The 22,268-nt window shown below is 42.8% G+C and overlaps 1 protein-coding gene across 16 annotated transcripts in view; it reads right to left on the bottom strand.

The window, feature by feature from the left end:
- Enox1 (ecto-NOX disulfide-thiol exchanger 1) overlaps positions 1-22,268 on the bottom strand; it is a 550,965-nt gene that overhangs the window by 314,585 nt on the left and 214,112 nt on the right. For all 16 annotated transcript variants that reach the window (XM_021181861.1, XM_021181862.1, XM_029469169.1 and 13 more), the window contains one exon: positions 20,263-20,372. The gene's annotated coding sequence lies outside the window, so the exon portion shown is untranslated. The remainder of the gene's footprint in view (positions 1-20,262; positions 20,373-22,268) is intronic.

The raw sequence follows: 22,268 nt of genomic DNA, 5'->3' as shown, positions 1-22,268 counted from the left end.
TAGTCTTGAGTCTTAGGTTCAGAATTATTTTCCACGAGAGCTCTGTAGAAATGTCCAGATGGTTGACTGTATTGCGGGATCCAGGGTTGCCAAACAAACAAATAAGTGAAAAACTATGCACAAGCTTTCTTCCTTAGATGACACCTATCAGTCATCTCCAGCCTTGAGCCTGCAAACACTCAGGATTCGCTCTATATCTCAGGAGCTTGAAAAACTCCGCAAGTTGTGCTTGGGAACAGGTGGGTTTTCTTTTCTTGCATTGAGAAATGAGTTGAACATGGTCTATCTTCAGATAAAGACATTATCTTCCATTATTTCTCTGATCATTTCTTTGATAATTATCTACTTTCCCTGTTTCTTTTTTTTTCCTTCTGAAACTCCTAGTCATAACGTCCAAACCCTTGGACTGAATTCCTACCCTTCACACCAGCTCCCTTCACACCAGCTCCGTTCACACCAGCTTTCCACCTTGCCTTGTATTGGGGGGAAAGAAGCACCCCAACTCCCCAAATCCGAATTTTGACATTTAGTAGGTTTTTTTTTTACTGTTATATTCTTTAGTTGCTGCACTGATTTTTTTTTAAACAAAGTACAGTTCACATTCAAAGTATCTTCTTCTTGCTCTCTGACTCCAAAGTTCTGTTTCTTTCTTTCTTAAAACCGGGCAGTCAAATATTTTCTTGTAGTTAAAGTATAATTTTATGAGCCTAGTGTGTGCAACACTCCATTCCCAGCCTACATCAGCTCTAATGGAGCATTTCAGCTTTGGTTGTTAATGCAGGAATGCGGGCCCCTGTATAATTAATACTGTGTATTTATTGCTTTCCCAGAGAATTAACATCAGTAGCTCACTTCATTCTTTTAAGTGGTAATCCCGTTTTCCAGACAAAGACATTGACAGAGCAAGGTTAAGTGATTTCCCCAAATGATGGTGCTGGATGTGGAAGATCTGGGATCAACCCCAGGCCAGCTGTCTCAGGAGCCCAATCAGGTTAAAAAGCCAATGAACTAATGCTTGCCCAGATATGAAAACAAAAACAGCATCTGCAGCTGCTACACTAAGCTGTCCAGTACAGGGCAAGCTGAGTTCAGATGCTAAGAATCCGGATCCATCTGTATCAGTAATTGAAGCAGGAATGGCTCCCTCATGGATGCTTCCATGTCCGTCTAACCACTTCATACGGGAGGTGAGCACAGACTATCCAGGGTCAGACAGGAAGCGACTGAACAAAACATCCCATGTTCATAGCACTTCAACAATAGCTATCAGTTGTCATAGATTACCCAATGCTATGGTGATATCATGCTTGACCCAGATATTGTGGGGAGTTGAAGTAATATAATCAGAGCAGACAAGACGTTTAGGGGAATTTCATTTGTGAGAGACAGAGAAATTTTCCTTCAAAGGAACCAAAACTGTAGAAAAGAAAGATGCTGTCATCTGATTCCTTTCTGTTTATGACTTCTGATGGGAATCCATCGGGGAGCGAGTCCACGGAGATACAAGTTCAAGTTCCCGAGCACGCAGCTCACTGTGCAGGCGGTACCGAGAAATGAAATTTGCACGGGCTAGGAGATGTCTGAATGACAGGGAGCAGGGCACATGCTCACACATGCACACCAATGCATTGCCCAGATCTAAGAAGTTACCCTTACACACCAGCCCCGTGTCGTGTGCAGAACAAGGCAGGCAGAGAGTGATTAAAAGTTAAGAGACTGTAGTTACAGCAACAATAATATTAAACAAAACTGCGCCTCAGCTGAAAGTACCTCTGGCTATTTTTAAATCATCATTAAGAACAAACAGAAATTTGCTAAATCATTAAAATCAAATTAGCATAATTAAGGATCTAGAATTGTTAGAGTATTAATGTGATGACTACATTTCTTTAAACCCAGTTAGTGAGAAATCACTGTTGCTCCCGTACAGGAAAGTAGCACAGTGACTAATATCGCTGGCACCAGTTAGATTAGCCAGTTCTTCTCAGTTTAACCCAGAATTTGGGAGTTTTGAATATTTTACATATAATGGAGAAAAAAAGCTTCCAGGCCATATAGACTCTTCTGAAACAATAAGGGGAAAACCAAATCATATCATGACACACACACACACACACACAAAACTGTCAGCAAAATCAACAAAAAGGACTAAGTACAGAAATGGCCACATACAAATGATTTTAGGGTAACAGGATTAGGTTTTCCTCAGCTTTGAAAACATTTCATTGTGATATGTTAAAGGCTGAAAAAAATTGACAGTTCTACTCTGTTATAAAATACTTTAATGAATTTTTTAAAAGGAGGAAAATTAAAGGGGGAAAGGACTTTTCTATCTAGTTTAACCTTTTGTTGTCTTCTAGTTTTCTCTTTATTACATGCATTTTAATTTGAATATATGATTTTAGAAATGATGACAATAGTCTTTAGAGCTTCACCGTACACCATATGGTTGTCTATACTTTAAAATGTTACCCTATACCTCGAGTTCTCAAACTATGACCTGCAGACACCTAGGTGTTCCTAAGACCTAGGTGTTCCAAGATCTATTCTCGGTGTCTAGGAGACTGAGTCCTTTTTCCTAATAGAAGGGAAGCATCACCTTTTGGTCTGAGTTGACATGAGAAAGTAAGGTGGATCCAGCTACAGCGGGCTTAAAAGGATTAAGGCAGTGTTGGAGTTCTGTGTGCAATATCAAATAACAATGCCTACGACTATGTGAGAAGGCTGGCAAAGGCCCCCCTTTATAGCCACATCCATTTGCGAGGCTGGATTTTCCTGACATTCCTTAACTGACGTGTTCTGTCAGTGAGGGAGATGGATACAGAGAAGCTTCAATCAGTCCAGTCCCATTTGACAGGAAGGAGATTTGGAAGATGTAAAAGAGCACTAACCATTCTGTTCACATTTTTGTTGTTGTTTCAAAAAACAAACACACAAACTCCAGTTATAGTGTTAACTATAACTGTTAACAACTGTTAACAGGTTGTGCTCATCAATTCCAAATTCATGAACACAAAAATATGTTATATTATCTATTTTAATCCCTGATACATTTGATGCCAGCATATATAAGTGATATGAACAAAAGCTCTTAGGGATTTCCAATAATTTTTTAAAGTAAAGAAATGCAGAAACTAAAAAGTTTAGGAGATATTCTTTCATAATTTCATGTTTTATAAGAAATGGTTTTCTTTCTTAGCATGGTGACTCCTGCTATAATCTGAGCAGCAGGGAGGCTGAAGCTGGAGAACTACTGCAAGTCTGAGGGCAGCCTGAGCTACAGAGTGCCTGCCTGCCAAGCCACCTGGAGCTAGAGAATGATACCTTCTGTTAGATAGAGGGAGAGGGAGAGGAGGGGGGAGGGAATAAGAGGGGAAAGGAAAGGGGAGGAGGAGAGGGGCTGAGGGAGAGAGAGAGAGGAAGAAGAAGAGGAGGGGGATGGGGAGGAAGAGGGGGAGGAAGAGGAGGAGGACGAGAGAGGATGACAGTGGTCTTCACTCACTCACTGACAGGCCTTCATTTGTTTAACTCCAGCCTATACACTTCTTGGGAACACAGCATAGTGCTAACAGCCTCGAGGGTCTAGTGAGAGGTTCCCAATCCTGTGAGCCTTTGCTCTGGGCATGGCTATCTCACCGGGAGCCTATGGACCAAGGAAGGTCCCTCCACTGTCTGACCACATCCCTTCTTTTGCTTCACTCCCCCTCCTTCCTTAATAACGTATCTCATCTTTCTAGGATTTTTACCAATATGTTGAAGAATTGTTAAATACGGATTCTTTTTATTTGGTTCAATACCAGTTTTCTTTGGTGTACCCTGGGCTTGGAGATAGTTTTCCTACCTCTGGTTCATAGTCAGGCACAGGGCTGGCACCTGCTTCTGTTTTTCTGATATTTTTGTCCCCTGGCTACATTCACTGGCCTCTATCAGCTCAAAATGCTGCTCTAAACAGACGTTTCTTTTTCTTTCTTCCTTCACAAGGTTAAAATAGATTTATTGTATTAAGAGCGTGTAGTCCCACCTATAATCTGTAAACATAGATTCCCTAATGTCTGATTGCTTGACTTTTGATTAATCAGAATTTTAAAAGTCTTCAGGGGGTTCTAAAATATACAAATCCTATAAGATGCTCTCTCATTCTTTAATATTAACTTTTAATACATTAATATATACGTGGTTAGCCTCATTAAGCTCAAGTGATCTCTGGGGATCCTACCTAAGTAATTTTAAACCACACTATTTTCCTAAAATGGATTCTAAAGTAGAAATTTCCCATTTTATATAGGCACTTACACTCTTTTAAACAGTCTAGTGAATCCGCAGCAGAACGCAGCGGAGCAGAACTAAAGGGCAGCGTGGCCATCAAAGTTCCCAAAGCTAGGAGTTCGGAAGGCAGAGCTTGTATTTTACTGTAGAATGAGCATGGGAGAGCTTCATTAATGACTTTTCAAGGCTATGAACTGAATTTGTCTTTCAGAACCTTACATTGGCCCTTGTTGTAAATCAAACCATCACTCTTGATCTAGTGCATCTTTAATGTTTGACGCACTAACCACAGAGAGTTTGGATCCAAACAGATTCTCAAGAAAGCCGAGAGTCGGGTAACATACAGAGCATTTCATCAGGCCCTCATCTGAGCTCTTTGGGTTCAGCGGAGGAAGGTCAGTCTGAGTCTTTCGGGGCTTGTTGGACAGGACGCTTTTACCCTCTTGGCGAATGCAGGTGGCTTTGGCAGGAATCGGTGCACCTAAACTGCAGTTGCCTGAAAAGGTCTTCTAGGCCACTTCTACCCAACAGACAACACATTCCCCCTCTTGGAGACATCTGGAAATTGTGGCAGACATCTGTGGCTTAGCACTGCCATTAAAATCTTGTGGGGTAACTCAGGGAGCGCCAGTGCTCCGCATCCTGAAGTGCTCAGGCAGTCTAAAATGCCAGAAGGCTGAGAAGCCTTGCTCTCATCTAATGCAAAACACACGAACCTGAGTCCATGAACAGAAGCAGTAGCCCTGGGCTCCTTGCAATGGTGCAGGCTTTCTTTATTAGTTGCAGAGCTCCCTTTAAGCTACTGGTTGTGTGACCTTGTGCAAGGAACTCAAATCCTCTCCCTCAAGTCTAGGAACAGAAGAACAAACCTTCCACCAAGTCATCAGAGCACTCGCTCCCTGACCCACAGGAAATACAGAGCAACCAATGGCTAACTGTTCCTGTTCATGCCACCACCACCATTAAGACCAAATATATTCATTAGCCTCCCATGGCATTTGGACCTAACGATGTGGAGTTTGTTATACCCAACTAAGTGAGTATCCTATCGGAGGACTGGTCCCCTTGTTAATGAGATACAGCATGCCGGTTTTTATCACTAGGGTCCCAGGAAGTGGCACTGGCCTTGTCTGGTTTCTCTCATATTCTACTCTCCTGCTTCCGCTCCATCACATGCTACTTTGGTGGCTGAGGCATTTGTAGCACAGCCCTTTCCATGACAACAGCATCATCAACAAACGGAAGCTATGCAGGTGCAAATGACTTCCCATCAGCCTCAAAAAAAGGACAGGGGTAAAATGTCATCGCACGCAAGATTCAGGGCCAGCGTTTCGGCCACAGGCTGGTCAGCGCGTCCATTAGGCTACCTGCTCAGCGTGGTGTTTTGACAGAACTAAGCATCATGTAAGGAGAAAAAAAAAAAAGATTTCCCCCCTCCTCCCCCCCCCCCCGGTTAGGAAAGAGTCATCATAATTTATTTTCCTCACTGTATCAAGTGACTTCTACTTATCCTTCTCATATCACCTCACAGAGCTCTGCTCCTTGCTCTGTGTAGGAAAGGTATAATTTGCACCTACACATGATAATTTGTGACTGTAAGGATGACTGCAGTGTCACATTCACCAGAATTATGACCTGTAGCATAAATAAATAGGGGTTGGGAGGAAGGTGTGCACCTTAGGAGAATATCCTTTAAGCTCTTCAGTACAGAGATGAGGTTCCAGCTCGCAGTGTTGTACAAATTCAGCAGCAGGAAAAAAAAAAAAGGGCACCGGGAAGGTAAATGTTCCACTTAGATGCTGTATTTTTTTGTTGTTGATTTGGATTAAACCCAAATGATTATTTTTTTAAGTTAATGTAGAGACACTGTGGAAAATGAATCATATTTTAATTGCTATAATGCTGTATCATTTACTTAAACTTGAAATGATTGGTGAATCTTGTTTGATGGTACATCCTAAACAAGCCAATTACTACACACATTAACCCCTGTAATCACTCTCTAGCCAACTGCTTTCCATAATTTTTTCATAAAATTTATTTGCACTCATGTTTCTTAATGAAGCAGGTAACTAGGCTGGAATTTGAGAAATTTGGCCTTTTGCATAGAGAGTTTACACCATTTGCTTGAGAGAAAGGTAATGGCGAGTTACTTGCATCTAATACAAAACTCCCATGTATTTTGCCTACAGGCTTCAAACCATAGGAGGGTATGAGATAATTAGTTTTTGGAGTATCTAAAAAGCAGGTTGTTTTTTTTAAAAGTCCATCTCATCTGCAAGAAATATGTGCCTCTTTTTAAGCACAAATGATCAAAGAGATACTGCAGTGTCTGCATGGCCACCTTCCCCTTCAAACAAACACAATGCCATCTTCAGAATGTCTGCAGGATTATTTTGGCCACTCACAAGAGCATATGCCTGCAAAGGAACATTTTTCATAGGACTGTAGAAAGTGTCGTGTGTTTCCCTTTAGTCAGGTCAGTGTCCTCGCCCCCAAGTGGAGGCACCCTTAGATGTGGGTGTGTAGAGGAGGTAGCTTCTCTTTGGACCTTTTTTTGTTGACAAGGACTCAGTAGGAGGGAGAGAAGTGACAAAGACATGGGGGCAAGTTTCCACAAGCAGGCAGCCACCCTGAGAATAATGTGGTTTCTACTGTGAGTGTAGAGAGGTTTAGGGGTGTGTGCGGTTGGGGTACCCGATTCCTAAGGAGAGATCCTGTAGTAAGTGCACAGCTAAGCTAGTAGAGTGATCTAGTCACAGTCTGATTGACCACCAGAAGCCAAAAACGTGAGGAACATTTGTTCAGTGCCATCTGTCAATATGATGGAGGTAACGCTTACTTCGGGGCTACCACCCGCTTGCTTCAGAGGTGGGACTCCTTTTCCAAGGACGGGTATCCATATTACTCTTGTAATAGTGACTGAACGTCTGAGCTAAGCTCATGAAAGGGAAAGGGTGTATTGTGGCTCACAGACATGTCAGTCCATGTTCAGACAGCTCCGTTGTTTGTGACCTGAGGTGAGGCAGTGGCAGAGGCTGCTTACCTTGTGGCATCCAGAAAGCAGCGAGAGGACACGGGCCAAGTGACTTGTCTTTCAAATAGGCTGTATCTCTGAAAGTTACCACTGCCTCCCCAAACCATCACTGTGCTATTCTGAGCTGGGTCTGATCATGTCTGGAGGCATCTTCACAGATACAACAAGAGGGGAGCTTTTCTGATTTCCTAGGCATTTCTCTGACTAATCAATATGGCAACCGAGATTGGCAATCAAGGTGTCAGTGGTCACAATTCCTGCTTAGTTACCAATGGCATGGGGCCCACAGGTAAAGGTGGGGCCACCAGGGACCTTCCCTGGAGTGGAAAGAGATCCTCTTGCTGGTGAACAGCATTCACCAAGTAGAACTATTCACAGAGTACATGTGAGACACTCACTTGTGAGCCGTGTGGGAAAAATCTGGAGAGTTAGCTGGAGCCAAAGACACCCTGCCAGGGAACTGCTCTGAAAACGTGTGTTCACCCCCCGAGATGAGGTAGCATGGGAAATACTGAGAAGGTGTACCAGTGAGGATGGCGACTGTGATAATAACTACTTTGTTTTGGTTCCCCCTCTAGCTTTCGTCATTGCTGCTGTGAAGTTGGACAACTGTATCAAAATACTTTCACTGAAAATTAATAAGCTCTCAAGTTAAATTATCAAAGACTCCATGAGATGAGACACGGTATCTCAGAATTAAACTAGGTAGAGTAAGCTACCGAAAATCAATGTTTTCTCTATCTTCTCACAATTGCAAGCCACAGTCAAATTGTATTTCCTAGTCTGCTTACCACTGACTGGGAACCAGGCAGGAGATACACAGTTTGCCTGAACTCTGAGGGATACGTGGGGGCGACTCTCAGTTCATTCCTCAAATGCACCTGGAATCAGAACCCAACTACCAGGTATACATTTAGCTTCTACCTTCCAATGACTGTGCATCTTGTCCTTGTGATTGGACACTTTACTCGTGTGACTCTTAACCCTTGGGGTATAAATTGTCTGATGCTCTGAATAAATTGGTTATTGCATTAGACTTTGGTCTGCCTCATTTATCAGCTCCATTCTCCCAGGTCCCAGTATCTCTGGTAACTTGCTATTATTATTTTCATAATGACCACACTTATTTGACAACGATGTTTATGATGGCATCTTATAATTTCAAAACCTGCAAAGAACTCTGTCGTCTCCAATTCCCTGCATGAAGGAGAAAATATGGCATTTGTTTTTCTGAATATGGCTTGTTTTGCTTAACATGATTTCCAGTTGTACCCATTTTCCTATAAATATAATGGTTTTGTTTTTCTTTATGGCTGTATGAAATTCCATTGTGTATTTATCATATTTCTCTTCTGATGTTAATGAACACCTAGGCTGACTCCCTGTCTTGGCTTCTGTGAACACAGTAGCAATTAACAAGGAGGTATAAGTACATCTGTGGTGACTTAAATGTCCCTTGGATATGGTCAGGAGTGGTGTAGGTAGGTTACATATTAGTTCTATTTCTAGTGCTTTGGGGGAAATTTTGTACTGTTTTCCACAGGCCCTATACAAGTTTATATTTTTATCAGCAGTCGGCAGAATCCCTCACTTCTGGTGGAAGTGTAAACCTGTGTAGGACCTGTGGAAACCCTTCCCCATTTGCTCCCCAACATAGTTCCCTGGAACTGGAGTGACAGATGGTTGTGAGCCATCAGGTGTGTGCTGGGAGCTGATCCCGATCCAATGGAAGAAGAACTGGTGTTCTTAACTGCTGAGTCATCTCTCTATTCCCTCAGCTCTTTAAATAATGCTTTTATTAATTCTTTGAGAATATCCCACAACATATTTTGGTCATATTTACTCTCCTGGTTGTGGGGTTTGTCCTTGCCTATGGCTGACATACCAGTTGTTGCACCATTAAAGAAAACTGATTGTCCCTCTCTGAGCAGCAATCAAATGCTAATAGCTCCCCAGCCAGGGACAGCCTTTGTGCCCACATCCTTCCTTCCATACAGAGATTGTGTGTGTCTTGAGCTTTTGCAGGTCTTTACAATGTTGTCACATATGTTACATATGTTGTCACAGCTGCTGTGAAATGATGCCTGCATTGGCCCTGTTGTGTCTGGAAAATACCTTTTAATCTAAAAAAGAAAGACATTTTATTTTTAATGTGTGTGGCAGGTCTGCCACTCGTATGGGCTGCCCACAGAGGCCAGCAGAAGGCATCTGCCGTGCTTGCTGGGAACTGAATCAGGTTCCACAGGAAAGCAGCCAGCACTCATGACGTAACTGCAGAGCCATGTCTCCAGACCCCTTTTGTATGGTTTTGATTCTTCGGTTTCTTAGAATCTTTTAAATATAACAGAATCCCATTTGTAAATCCATAGGATTACTTCCTGGCCATTGGAGTTCCTCTCAGAAAGTTCTTGCCTATGCCTCTGTATTGAAGTATTCTTTTCTTATGTTTTTCTCCAGTAATTTCAGACTTTCAGGTCTTATATTAAGCTCTTTGATCAATTTTGAATTGATTTTTGTATAAGGTAGAAACCACGGCTTTATCTTTATTTTCCAACACGGGAAATCAGGTTTTCCCAGCACCATTTGTTAAAGAAGCTATCTTTTCTCTCTGCGCGTTTATGACGATTTTGTCAGAAACTTTGTGGCCACAGCTCTGTGTTTGGGGGTCCTCTGTTCTTTTCCCTTGGTTTGCATGTGGCAGTTCCATGCTCTGCTGAATGATAGGGGACTGTAAGCTAAGATGAGATATGGTAATATCTCCACTCCCTTTTTATTGTTTATTTTTAAAACTTGTGTCTGCTTTCTCTTTTGGTTAGTTTGATTATGGGTTTGTCAAATTTGTTTATTTTTTTTTCAAAGAGCTAACTCTTTGCTTGACTAACTCAGTGCATTGTTCCTTTAATCTCCATTTCATTATTTTCTGCCCTCAGTTCTTCTAATACTCATTTAAGGCTATAAATTTCCCTTAAAGATGGCATTGGTTGCATTTAAACCTTTTATATGTCAAAAATTTAATATCACATAAAAATTTCGAGAATTTGCACTGCGACTTCCTTTCTAACCCATTGTTTAGTCTGAAATATAATTTTAATTTTACAATCTGGGAATACTTAAGATTTTAATATTATTTTCAGAAGTAGTGGTGCTGATTTATAGCTTGTGAGAATCACCGTCAAGTTTAACCCTTCTCATACTTAAATCCAATACTTTCGAATTTGTTATTTTCATTCACTAGCTAGCCAAGTTTAAGAAAAGATGTCCCACGTGTACTAGAGAAGCTGTGCCTTTCTGTACCTGTGTGTTCAATGTCTCCGTGCCCTCAAGTAAAGTTTATCACACTATGCAACCTCTCAAGATGCTTACTTTACAAAGCACTCAATCATTAAAAGAAATTAGGACCTCTTTCTATCTTTACAGCTCTCTATTTCTCCTCTCAGTTCTATCAATCTGAGTTTAAATGAGCTTGGAAATCATTGAATGAAGCTCCTGGATTATTTGAACTTCCACGTGAAAGTCAAGCTTTCAGAGTTAGAAACTATAATTTTATGACAGGTAATTTTTTTCCAAGGCTTGTTGGTGTTAGCAGTCTTATTATGACTCTTTTATACGTGAGAACTTAGTGCTTGCATTTTTGGTATTATTTGCTTATTTCTAGATATAACTCTTGAAGTTTACCTAATTCTAGATGTAGCTCTTGAAAGTAGGATGGAACTGAATATGTAATCTGATAGTGTGGTCTAACTGGAGCAGTACCCATATTTATAATTTATATGATTGGTAACATATTTGGCTTTAAGTCTATCATCTTCCCATCTCCAAAGGAGGATTAACCAAATTTAAGTGAAATTCCTGTAAGTATTCTGGAAACTATAATGTTCTCAGTCAACCCTGGTTTTAGTAAAAACATGTTACGAGACATGTTTGCATTGAAGATCATCCCCAAATCACATGATATTAAAAAAAAACACTTAAACTCGGTGTCAGAAAAGAATTTAGGCTTCTGTATAAAATAAAAAATACACAAGTAGTCTCCCAAGGTGATCCTTTTAAAGAAACAAAACTTGTGATATTTGTCACACGAAGGTACATGGAAGGCCCTGGTGGGGACCAGAGATACTCACAATAATTGAAGGAATGGAAAGGAGACCGGGAGGCAAGGAGAAAAACTGGTGTAAGCTGCATCCTTGCAGTGCTTTTGGGAATTGTGGACTGTGTTAGAAACATCCTTCCCAGTGCTCAGGGAACGGGCCTCTTGGATTTTGCCTATAAGCTTCTTCCAGGGCTGGGGACTAAATCCATGCTTTGTTAGTAGGCAAGTGCTCTACCCCCAACCTACATCACTAGTCCGTTCATTGATTTGAAACTGCTGTACTGAGAATGGGGCAAAAAAGGCAAGAGAGTGGAACAGATAATAAGAAAGTATTCTAGTAGCATCCTATCCTATCCCACAAGATGGAAAGGCTCGCCTCTGAGGGAGAGCTAGCCCCTCGCAATGCCTGCCTAGGAGAGAAGATGGGTTCTGGGAGGAAAACTGAGTTTTAGCAGTCCAGAGCCTCAACAGGAGTACAGGTAAATGTATATCCACAGTTAAACCCAGTACTTTCAGAACACTCAGCAAATTTACTGTTTATTCTTGTGTCTTATTTCTATCCACTTAATACATGTGAAAAATTGCAAGCTCTTGATAATCTCTTATAGTTCCAACTTCCTCAATCTTTCCTTAATATTTTTCCCCTGAAGTTTTAATGAAAACGATTTCAAGTGTAACTAAACAGCGCACCACAGACTATTCTTCTCACAAAAAGCAGGACACAATTCAGTCAGAAAACCCCACTGCTCAGGCCAAGCTGGCATTGCCGCCAAAGAAAGGAAAGCCAGAAGTTTTGTGGTAATGCATTTTTCACATACACAAAAAAAGAAAATCGAAAGAGATAATCCTGGAGAAAGACAATTTCTGTGTCCGTCTTTAATTTAACATCCCAGCACCCATGCTTTCAAAAGAGGCATTTCTGTGATAAAAACCAAATTTACAGTTGAGAAATGATAACCCACAAAGCACTTACAGAGCCCAGACTGCACCCGGGTTTTCACATTTTGAGCTCCAAAATGTAAAGAAAAACTTCCGGATGGGATTAGAAGGCTGTGGAGTCACGGTGAAAGTCCTTCTTTCTAGTTATGAAAATTATGTCAAAAAGTTTCCCTAAAAAAATAAAATAAAATAAAAAGAAACTTCCTCGGTACCACAAGCTGTGCAGCACCAATGAGCAGGGCATACACCTCTCAGCTACAAACTGCAGTAGTGCGGATACCAAAGGTCTTCGGGATATCAGGTACAGGGGTGTGGGAATAGGCTAATAATTGGAAGCACCTGCTGGCCAGTGGAGCCCAGGCAGGGAAAGGCGAGTTGGCTTATCTCCAAAGAAAAGGACTGAGCGAGAAGAAGGAATAGTTGCTTGGGTTTGAAACGAGCTTACAGAGAACCATCTTAAGTAAAGCCAGTAATTGGTTTCTTTGAAAAACATTTCTTCAGTTCCCTTCCGTGTACAGACACCACCCTACCATCACCCACGGGTCTGTACCATCACCCACTAAATCACTAGCCAATCCCCCTTGGGTATCCTCCAAAGTCACCTCTCCAATGACAGTCCCCCCGCCTCCCACCAGCCAGAAGTACCACTGGGTCCAGGGGAGGTGAGATTTACCCTCTGAACATATCTCTGCCATCTCAAAATAATTCCAGACAGAATTGAAACAAAGTGAGACCTTGGGCAAAACAGGCCACCTGTACTTGAGTAAGATGACAACCTTCTCTAAAGGGTCCCCAAGTGGGTGGAGCCACGCTGAGTTGTCCCCCTCACACAGTCTTCAAGGTGATAATGAAAATGATGCAACTGTCTGCAGGTGCTTTGTCCAGTTGACCTGGTAGTTGGCTAACTATCCTGCAATTAAACACTCACATGAAAGCAATCATGGTCAAGTTTCTCCCTCCTTTCTCATACCATAGACAGTGGGCCCCAGTAGGGAATGTTTCAGTAGAGGAGGGAAGGGGGAGATCCTAAACAATCTCTGGGACCTGAGATCCCAGCTCTGTGAGGAGTCACCTACTTTCTGGTAACTGGCAGAAGGATGAATGAGTGGACAAAGTAACTCAATGAATGAATGAATGAATGAAATAAAATTGAAGGCACAAATAGAGCAAGACCGGAACCTTTGGAGGTGCTGTTGATACTTTGGAGTTGCTGTGTGGCAGGGCTCCCTGGGGATGGAAAAGGATGCTATTCATATCTCCTCTACACAGGCGATAGATGTCCAATATACATTTTCCTCCTTCTACCTGACTCAGTAGTGAAGTCAGCCACCTTAGCCTGAGCTCCAGGGACCCTGAGAGGTACTGAGAGGGGCGTAAGTAACCATATCCAACCTCTAAGACTCAGCCCAGCTCTGCAGCAAATCACCTGCTGGGGCTCCCCTTCCTCACTGCCCCCATCTCCCGGAGAGCACACAGATTTCCTACAGCCTCCCTCACCACCCCATCCCTGTCTTAGCCTCCAACTGGAAACCTACCAGCCATGCAGGCTTCAGATCTTCACGGCCCCTCCTCTAAATATAACCCCTCAGTCCCATTCCCAGTTCTGTAGCAGACTACCAACTGTGACCTTTCCTTCCCTCTCTGCCCACCCCCGCCTCCATTTCCAGGGGAATAAACAGATCCTGGTTGCATATCTTAAATGGAAGGAGATAAATAAATAAATACATACATACATACATAAATAAATGCTTATGTGAAACATAAGGTGCTGGATCCTCACTTAATCAGGTCTTTAAAGTTCCTGCATTGGGGGCTGGGCCTGGAGAGATGGCTCAGCGGTTAAGAGCACCAACTACACTTCCTGAGTTCAAATCCCAGCAACTACATGGTGGCTCACAACCATCTGTAAAGAGATGTGATGCCCTCTTCTGGTGTGTCTGAAGAGAGCAATGGTGGACTCATACATAAAACAAATAAATAAATCTTTAAAAAAAAAAAAGTTCCTGCGTTCAGTATTGGTGGAGACCATACAGTAATGTAAGTTAATAAATACTGAGTTCCTGGGAATCCAGTGATGAGTAAGTTCTCCACCCTCATAGAAAAGTTGGTTGGAAGAGACAAACCAAACTAAACAGGGGCTTATGGGGACAGAAAGGGAATCGTGTGTCCCTCTCAGGGCAAGGGAAAGGTTTAGGAGGGGCCTGAAGCAAACCAATGTACTTTCTGTCTATCTTCAGCTCAGGCACCTTCGGAAGTTCCACACCCACAAACTTTGACCGCGTGACCGCAACGCGCATGCTCCCCGTTTCCTCAGTCTCACTCTTCGTGGTTCAATGGAGAGAAAGAGACAACTTGTTCTAAATAAACCAACTGTAAACAATAAAAGCTCTCTCACAACTATACTTATCCCTATGATCTCAGTGACTTTAACAGAAACTATTCAGGAAAGAATCAATAAAACACAATAAGCTCCCCACCCTCGAGAATCCCCAGACCCGGTTTGCTGGGTCCCACTGTCAGCGACACTGTCACTGGCACGGGATTCCCGGGAAGCCTGTGCCCTCTCAGAAGCACAGACACAGGCGGGGCACCACCACCCACTTCCTGTATGAGCTGTCAACTCTCCCCTCGGGTCTGTTGAGGCTTATTGTTCCCGCAATGCCTGCAGCATTGTTGGTTAAGCTGGCTCAGCCAACCATAAAATCACAGAAGAATCAGCCTGGTGCATCTTCCGGCCTAGGAGCTGACGACTGACAACTGATGACTGACAACTGATGTCTCAGAGAACGTCGGCCTAGGCCTGTCCACTGACTGGGAGTTATGAGGTGATGGAGTCTGAATCTTGCTTCTAGAAGAGAAGGGTTTACCACTACCACCATCACCACCTGCTTTTGTGTTTGTTTTTCTCGAGTTCATTTTCTTAAGACTCTATCTTCTTTGGCTTCCAAACCAAAAGACAAAAACACAGAAACGAAATGATTTCCCAAAAGCCAGAGAGTCCTGTAGGACATACTACATACTGCCAGCAAATGACAGATACCTGTGGAAGAAGAGCAAACTTTAAACATATTCCTTAATGATGTGAAGATAAACGTTGTCTCTGATTGAAAAGCAGAAGTGATAAAAACATCAAAAAGAAAGAGCAGGAAGAGAACGTGCTGTATAGTCACTAGATAAGATCAGCGCAGGTACAGTTGTGGTTCTTTTCAGTCCAAAGGGAATACTGCTGTCTGGGAATCTGGTCTATAAGAAACTCAGGAAGTTTTACTATCTGAATCGACGCTTTTGAGTTAACAACATCGATCAGCTCTTATAAACCATAGCTGCTGAGCTACATCCCTGCAGTTTTAAACATTCACAAAACCTAGACTAGGGTCAAACGAGAGCAAACCTCCAGAAACATAGCTCAGAAAGTGGGGAGCTCTGCTAATAACAAGGCATGGCTGTGAATCCCAGAAGACACAAGTCAGCCCTGGCCCTCCGTGCTGTTGCCCAAGGCAGATGGATCCTCTATATTGTGATTACTCCCCTGCTCTGCATGGGTAGGGCTGTGTGTTCTCAAGAGACCGGCCAGGCAATCACAAAGGTCAAATACACTTACGGTAGAAAGGCCAAGGCTTTTGGGGGAAGCCTTTCTGAGGAAGCAAACTATGAAGAAAGTATCATCACTTCGTAAATAAAAAAATAACAAAATTCCTCACAAGTAAAATGATCCCTTGGTCCTTCAGATTCCCCCATCCAAGCCATCTTTAGAATTATCCGAGTTGCAAGTCAGAGAATCCATTCCAAGTGACAGAAAGATGAGGGGGCCTTGAGGGCAGACGTAACTGAGAAATCTGAGGGCTAATGGGCTAGGGTATGGGTGAGCTGAGGTACTTCAGTGATGAGGACCATTCTGGATCCCTTCAAGAATGTACTCTGCGGTGGACTTCTTTGTTTTTATTTTGAGACAATGTCTCATGTGGCCCAGGCTTGCCTTGAGCTCTTTCTGTAGTCAAAGATGAGTCTTGAACACCTGATCCTCCTGCATCCGTCTCTCAAGTGCTGGGATTACAGGCCTGTACCACCACGCCCAGCCAGCTGCTGCTTTAATGATCAAGTTAAGAGAAAACAGAATGACTGTGGAATATATATTAGTTATATCACATCAAAAGATCAGCGATTTAAATTAAAACAACAACAACCAAAAAAGCAAATCTCTGATAGTTCAACGAAGATGGTCTTTGCCCTAAGGTTTCCAGGGACTCCCAGGGATCTGCTGGGAGAGGGAGCAACCCTGCAAATGGTGGGCTGGTGGCAATTTATTTTTAGCTAGCCATTAAGCCCTAAACATAGACAAGAATAGCAGCCTACTGAATGCTAACATTTGGTAAAGGCGATCCATTAGAAGGACTGGTTCTTGTGTTTAACCTCAAAGCTAGTAAAATCACTATGATTATTATTACCAGCTTCATCTATATCTCCAGTCCATCTCCCTACTTCACCAAAACAGACGTTTTGCTTCGGCTATGATCAAAGACAATTCATGCAAAAACAGCCTGGGGTGGGGGTGGTGCGTGACTTTCTGGATGACGTTTTATTTGTAACATAGCTGAAATTTACAATTATTTTAAATATACTGGCTGTCAAAGTTAGATTCTAGAGAAGGCTTTTGCACATGTGTGTGCATGTGTGCATGTTTCAGCCTCTCAGAAGGCTTTTTGCACATGTATGTGGGTTCTAAGCCTCTCAGAAGGCTTTTGCATATACCTGTGTTCCAAACATCTCAGGTCTCCAATATAAAAGATGTCTTTCTACAGTAACCAGGTTCTAGAATTGCACGTTTCAGGACCACTGTGGGAGCTTGGACTCTAATAACCAGGCCTTTAGGCTGCTTTGAAGTCTACAGTCATGTCATCCAGTTTCAGGAGAGACTAACATTGAGGTGTGAGGCTCAGGGTATAAGGCACAATACTGAATTTTTTGCCCACAAATAAGAATTATCTAAATGCAACTAAATACCCAACGGTAGCTCTGGGAGGACTAGGACTAGACAGGGCCTCCCGCCAGACAGTACAAGGAGACAGAGAGCCACAAGTGTGCTGCTCCTTGGAGGCATTGCAAGGTTTCTGCTTACATGGCTTTCTTACCTTATATCCTAGCATAGACAAAGTCCACCTAATTCCCGAGACTGGATGGGATTGTACATGCATCTCAAGGTAGCTAGGTGCTGCACTCAGCCACAAGTACATGAGGAAATGGGGCCTCCAGGGTGCCAAGTGATGTCCGCACAATTGCACATCCAATGAATACCACAGTATCTTTTTCCTTAAAACCTCTAACAGCTCTTTTCAGGATACTGGTATATGGCTGAGAATTTGTGCTTCGTGTAGCCTTAAGAGAGTTAACTATCTTGGTTCAATAAACCTTCTGCGATATCACAACAGTAATTTAAACCATCAGCTTGTGCTATTCAAGGCAAGACTTTCATATTACAAAATATGGCTACTGATTTTTTTTTTGAGAGATAGATCATGAGTAATCCATAATTTTTAGAGAATGGGCTCCTGGGGTATTCTGTGGGATTCCAGGAACATCTTTGGAATCCCTGGATTGCCATAGACAAGAGAGCCTTTATATAACTTATTCAATTATTATTACTGTGTGTGTACATATATGATATATTTGTGGGTGTGAGTCATGGTAAACATAAGTAGACTAAATAGCAAACAGTTGGTTCTCTCCTTCTACCATGCGAGCACCTAGAATCAGACCCGGGCTGTCAGGCCTTTAAGTGGCAAGCACCTTTAACTATTGAGCCATCTCACGGACTTTACATATGAGGTTTTTAATTAAGGTAATTTAATTTTCTCCAAGACATGCTTTCTCAAATCCTGCTCCAAGTACTCTCACCTAACAGAACAGAGCTGGCAGTGGCCAAAACTGAGACTCCAGGAAGGAACTATTAAACTAGGTTTGGGGGCTTGTCTTCTTACAATTACATGGCATGTTTGCTTCATAATGCTACAGATATTTCAAAACTATGAAGCATTTTTATATACCCAAAGCCACTTTTATCTAAAAAGGTACATTGCAATGTACTCAGATTTAAGAAACTGCAATTCCTGGTGACTGCATTTGATGATACCAGGACCATAGAGCAGAAGAGCACAGGGCACCTTGATGGTGACTTCAATTACACCCAATGTCCGGATGCTACAGTTGCTACTCTAGTCTCCTGGGGGTTCCCCAAGCTGGATCCTTCCATGGATTTCTCAGGCAGCACACAGAAGCAAAGCCAGCATGAATACCCCTGAGCATTAGAGTGAAGGCATTTCCAGTTAGAGGACACTCAATAGGCACTTCAATTCTTTACACACACACACACACACACACACACACACACACACACACACACACACACATACACACACACATACACACACATACACAAGCTGAGTTTCAGAAACTGGAACCTCCTTGTATTTCAGTGTCTTTCTGGCCTGTCTGGGTGGACTGTCTCTGCTTTTATCTCTACCCCAGATTCTGACGCCAGAATCTGTCTCCACTCTCACTCTCTCTCCGGTGTGCCAAGGCCCTTCAACCCTGTTGTTCTGGTAGACTTCGGATCTCTCAACAACCCTCTTTGAGGGCTTGGACTTAGGCAGGCAAATGCTTAAAAAGAAAGTGCTGAAGTATTTATTGGCAGCCTCAAACTTGCTGAGGGAGACTTCTCTAATGTCCTGAAGGGGGCGGGGGTATACAAGGGAGGCCACAAGCTGATTCATTTTTGAAAATCCTAGCAGCCACGGAAAAGGGCTCACCTCTAGTGCAGGAGATAAACAACACACCATAACATATTCATTAGCCTGGAGGCTTTTGCTGTATTCAGAGAGTCTTCTCCCCCTTTCCTGTGCCCTCCTTCCAACCCCTTCCCTTTCTCCTTTACACAGATTCCCAGGGCCCGCACAGACTGTGGGTTAAGGTTAAGCTCTGGCTGCCCTTCACCCTCCTCTGTCTTTCTTTCATCTCTATAACTCCCCTTCCCCCCACCCATTTACTGAGATTGTTGCTGCCTACAGGATCAACCCAAGTTAGATGTTGGCCACTTCTGGGAATAAATAGTCTATAAATGATAAAGTTGATATAATGCTCTCTGCCTAGGTCCTAACTGGAAGGCTGGAACCTTCCAACTATGTGCAGAAGCACCAGCCCATGCATAAGACCCACCCGACTTCACACACATCAAGGTAAGACTAGGGATTCGGTCCTCTGCCGAGAAAATGGATAAACAAATCATACCTCGGCCAAAGGATTTTGAAGCCTCTCAGCTTTAGAGTAGAGACACACCCCTGGTTAAGGGTGGAACTTAGTCAGCCACAGGAACCTTATCATAAACTAGTTTAGGGATGAGGTTTTGTCCTGATTTAATCATTCACCATCACCACTGCTACCATTGTCACCGTAAACAAAACAAAACAAAGCAAAACCAAACCACGCATCTTGGAATACCCAGGAAGAAAAGTTGATTCTGGAGGCGATGATTTTTCTGTAGAAGGCAGAATGTGGGGTAGAGAGAGGAGACTGGAGAGCACTGAAATAAATGGGGCAATGTGAGCAGTCACGGACAACCTAATGCCACCACTGGAACTTAAGCATGAGTGCGAGGCAAACCCAGTGGGAAGGAATCCCCAAACGACAGCACCACAACTGAATGCAAGCGGTACTATTTGATTTAGGACTGGACGACTCCTACTGTGACAACCGTGCAGAACTGGGAAACGTACTGAGAAGCCTATGCAATAACAGCACGGGTGGAGTGCAGCAAATGCAGGGCCACCATTATTCTAAGGGACACACAGGAAGGTGGGAACAAGGAAGCCATGTTTTTAAGGCAGCCTGGGCTGGATCCTTGGCTGAAGCTCTGGTCTCTGTGGCTTGGAATACTCACCAGCCTCTTGGGAGCCAGCTCACTTACAGTGGCTGGTCACTCCTGTCTTGATCCCTCTTGTGGGATTGAGTCCTGCTTTGGCTTCTTCTGGTTTTGCAAATCGTTAATTCCTGCAAAGAATGAGGAGAGGGATTTAAAGATGTTCGGGACATTGACCAATCAGAAAGCACGGTATGGGGAAGGCATGGAGATCTTCAATGAAGGTGGGCATGTGCTTTTGTTGTTGGTCCTGTTCCTCATTCTAGACCTGGCACACTGTAAGAAAGTACACAGCACCTACCCGAGTATACAAATGTCACTTGTCGGGAAGGGGCACAGAAGCAACTGCACTTGTCGACATACTGAGACACGCCTACATATTTGCAACATTACCAGTGTGACTCCAGTAAGGGTTTTCACTCCTCCCAAAATGTACACAAAATATACACTCCATCAGAGGGAGCACACGTGCGAATAGAGAGCACTGCTTCTACCTGAAAAGCCATCTAGGCTGCAAGCTGCCTACATCCACCTTGAAAGAAACCTTAAGCAGACTTCCATTCCACTGGAAATGCCTTTTTATTTTATTTTAAAGGAGTAAAATTTTTCTCTAGTGATTTATTTTTGTCTTCTGCCCACTGGTGTTCTGCCTGCATGTGTGTCTGTGTGAGGGTGTTTGACTCCCTGGGACTGGAGTTACAGACAGTTGTGAGCTGCCTCTTGGGTGCTGGGAATGGAATCCAGGTCCTCTGGAAGAACACTCAGTGCTCTTAACCACTGAGCTGTCTCTCCAGACTTTTACTTAAAAGTGAGGCTGTTATACTTCCATACACTTTACACAGTAATTTAGTATCCAATATCAGCTGTGATGTCTATAACGTTGTTTTGTACCTCTAGTTTCAAAACAAACAAATTGGTACCTAAAAGACACATGTGGCCCATGCAAGAATGTATAAAATTGATTACAGAGGAGGCATGAAAACCAAGGTTCTTTGGTGTTTGTTTTTTTTTAACCTTAAAAATGTTTTTTTTTATTATTGTGTGTGTATGTGTAATGTGTATATGTATGTTGTGTATCATGTGTGTCATGTGCCAGTGAGCATGTGTCATGTGGCACATAAAAATCTGAGGACGATTTTCAAGAGTTAATTCTCTCCTCCTACCTTTCCATGAGTCCCAAGGATTGAACTTGGGTCTTGAGGCTTGATCAAGTGCTTCCCCTGTGCTGAGCTACCTTCTCTGCACCCTGAGCCAGGATTCCTGACTCCTGGCCCCAGGTACTTTTTATTAAACCAGTGGCACTTAGCCTGTTTTCAGAACCAAGCTCATTATACATTCGGTGAGAATTCCAACTTTTCAAGACACCAAGTACAGAGCTTTGCCTGTAAGAAAACGACTCTTCCTTCCATTTTATCAGGTCAGTCTACCAGGAGTTAATATCGTATTAATGATTCCATCCTTATCATGAGATAATAAAGTCTTTAAAAATGAATCTTGGGGCTGAGGAAATAGGCCAGAAGTTAAGAGCAATTAATGTTTTTGTATAGGGTTTGTGTGTGTGTGTGTGTGTGTCTCGTGGGAAGAGGGTATTTCTCGTACATGGCAGTTTGCAAGTGTCAATAACTCCAGTTCTAGGGGATCAGGTACTCACTTCTGGCTTCCACAAGCTTCTGCACGTACATACATACACAGTGTACATACATAGCTCTGGCACATGTGCATATATACATGCATGTGTGTGCGTGTACACACACACACACACACACACGCAAAATAAAATCTAAAAACAGAATAAATCTAAAATAGACTCAGAACCTGATGACATTCTAGAGTTTTCATAATGGATAAGTTTAAAAAATTAAAACAAACAAACAAAATAAAACAACAACAAGAAGGAAAACAGCCTAAGGTGAGTTGCCTTAAGAAAACCAGTGCTAACCAGTACCCCAGAGCTCTTGACTCTAGCTGCATTTGTATCAAAAGATGGCCTAGTAGGCCATCACTGGAAAGAGAGGCCCATTGGACTT

Source organism: Mus caroli, chromosome 14 (genome assembly GCF_900094665.2).
Source record: "Mus caroli chromosome 14, CAROLI_EIJ_v1.1, whole genome shotgun sequence".
NCBI classification, from domain to species: Eukaryota; Metazoa; Chordata; class Mammalia; order Rodentia; family Muridae; genus Mus; species Mus caroli.
Note: the sequence above shows the minus strand (reverse complement) of the source record. Positions and strands in the feature narration are given on the sequence as shown.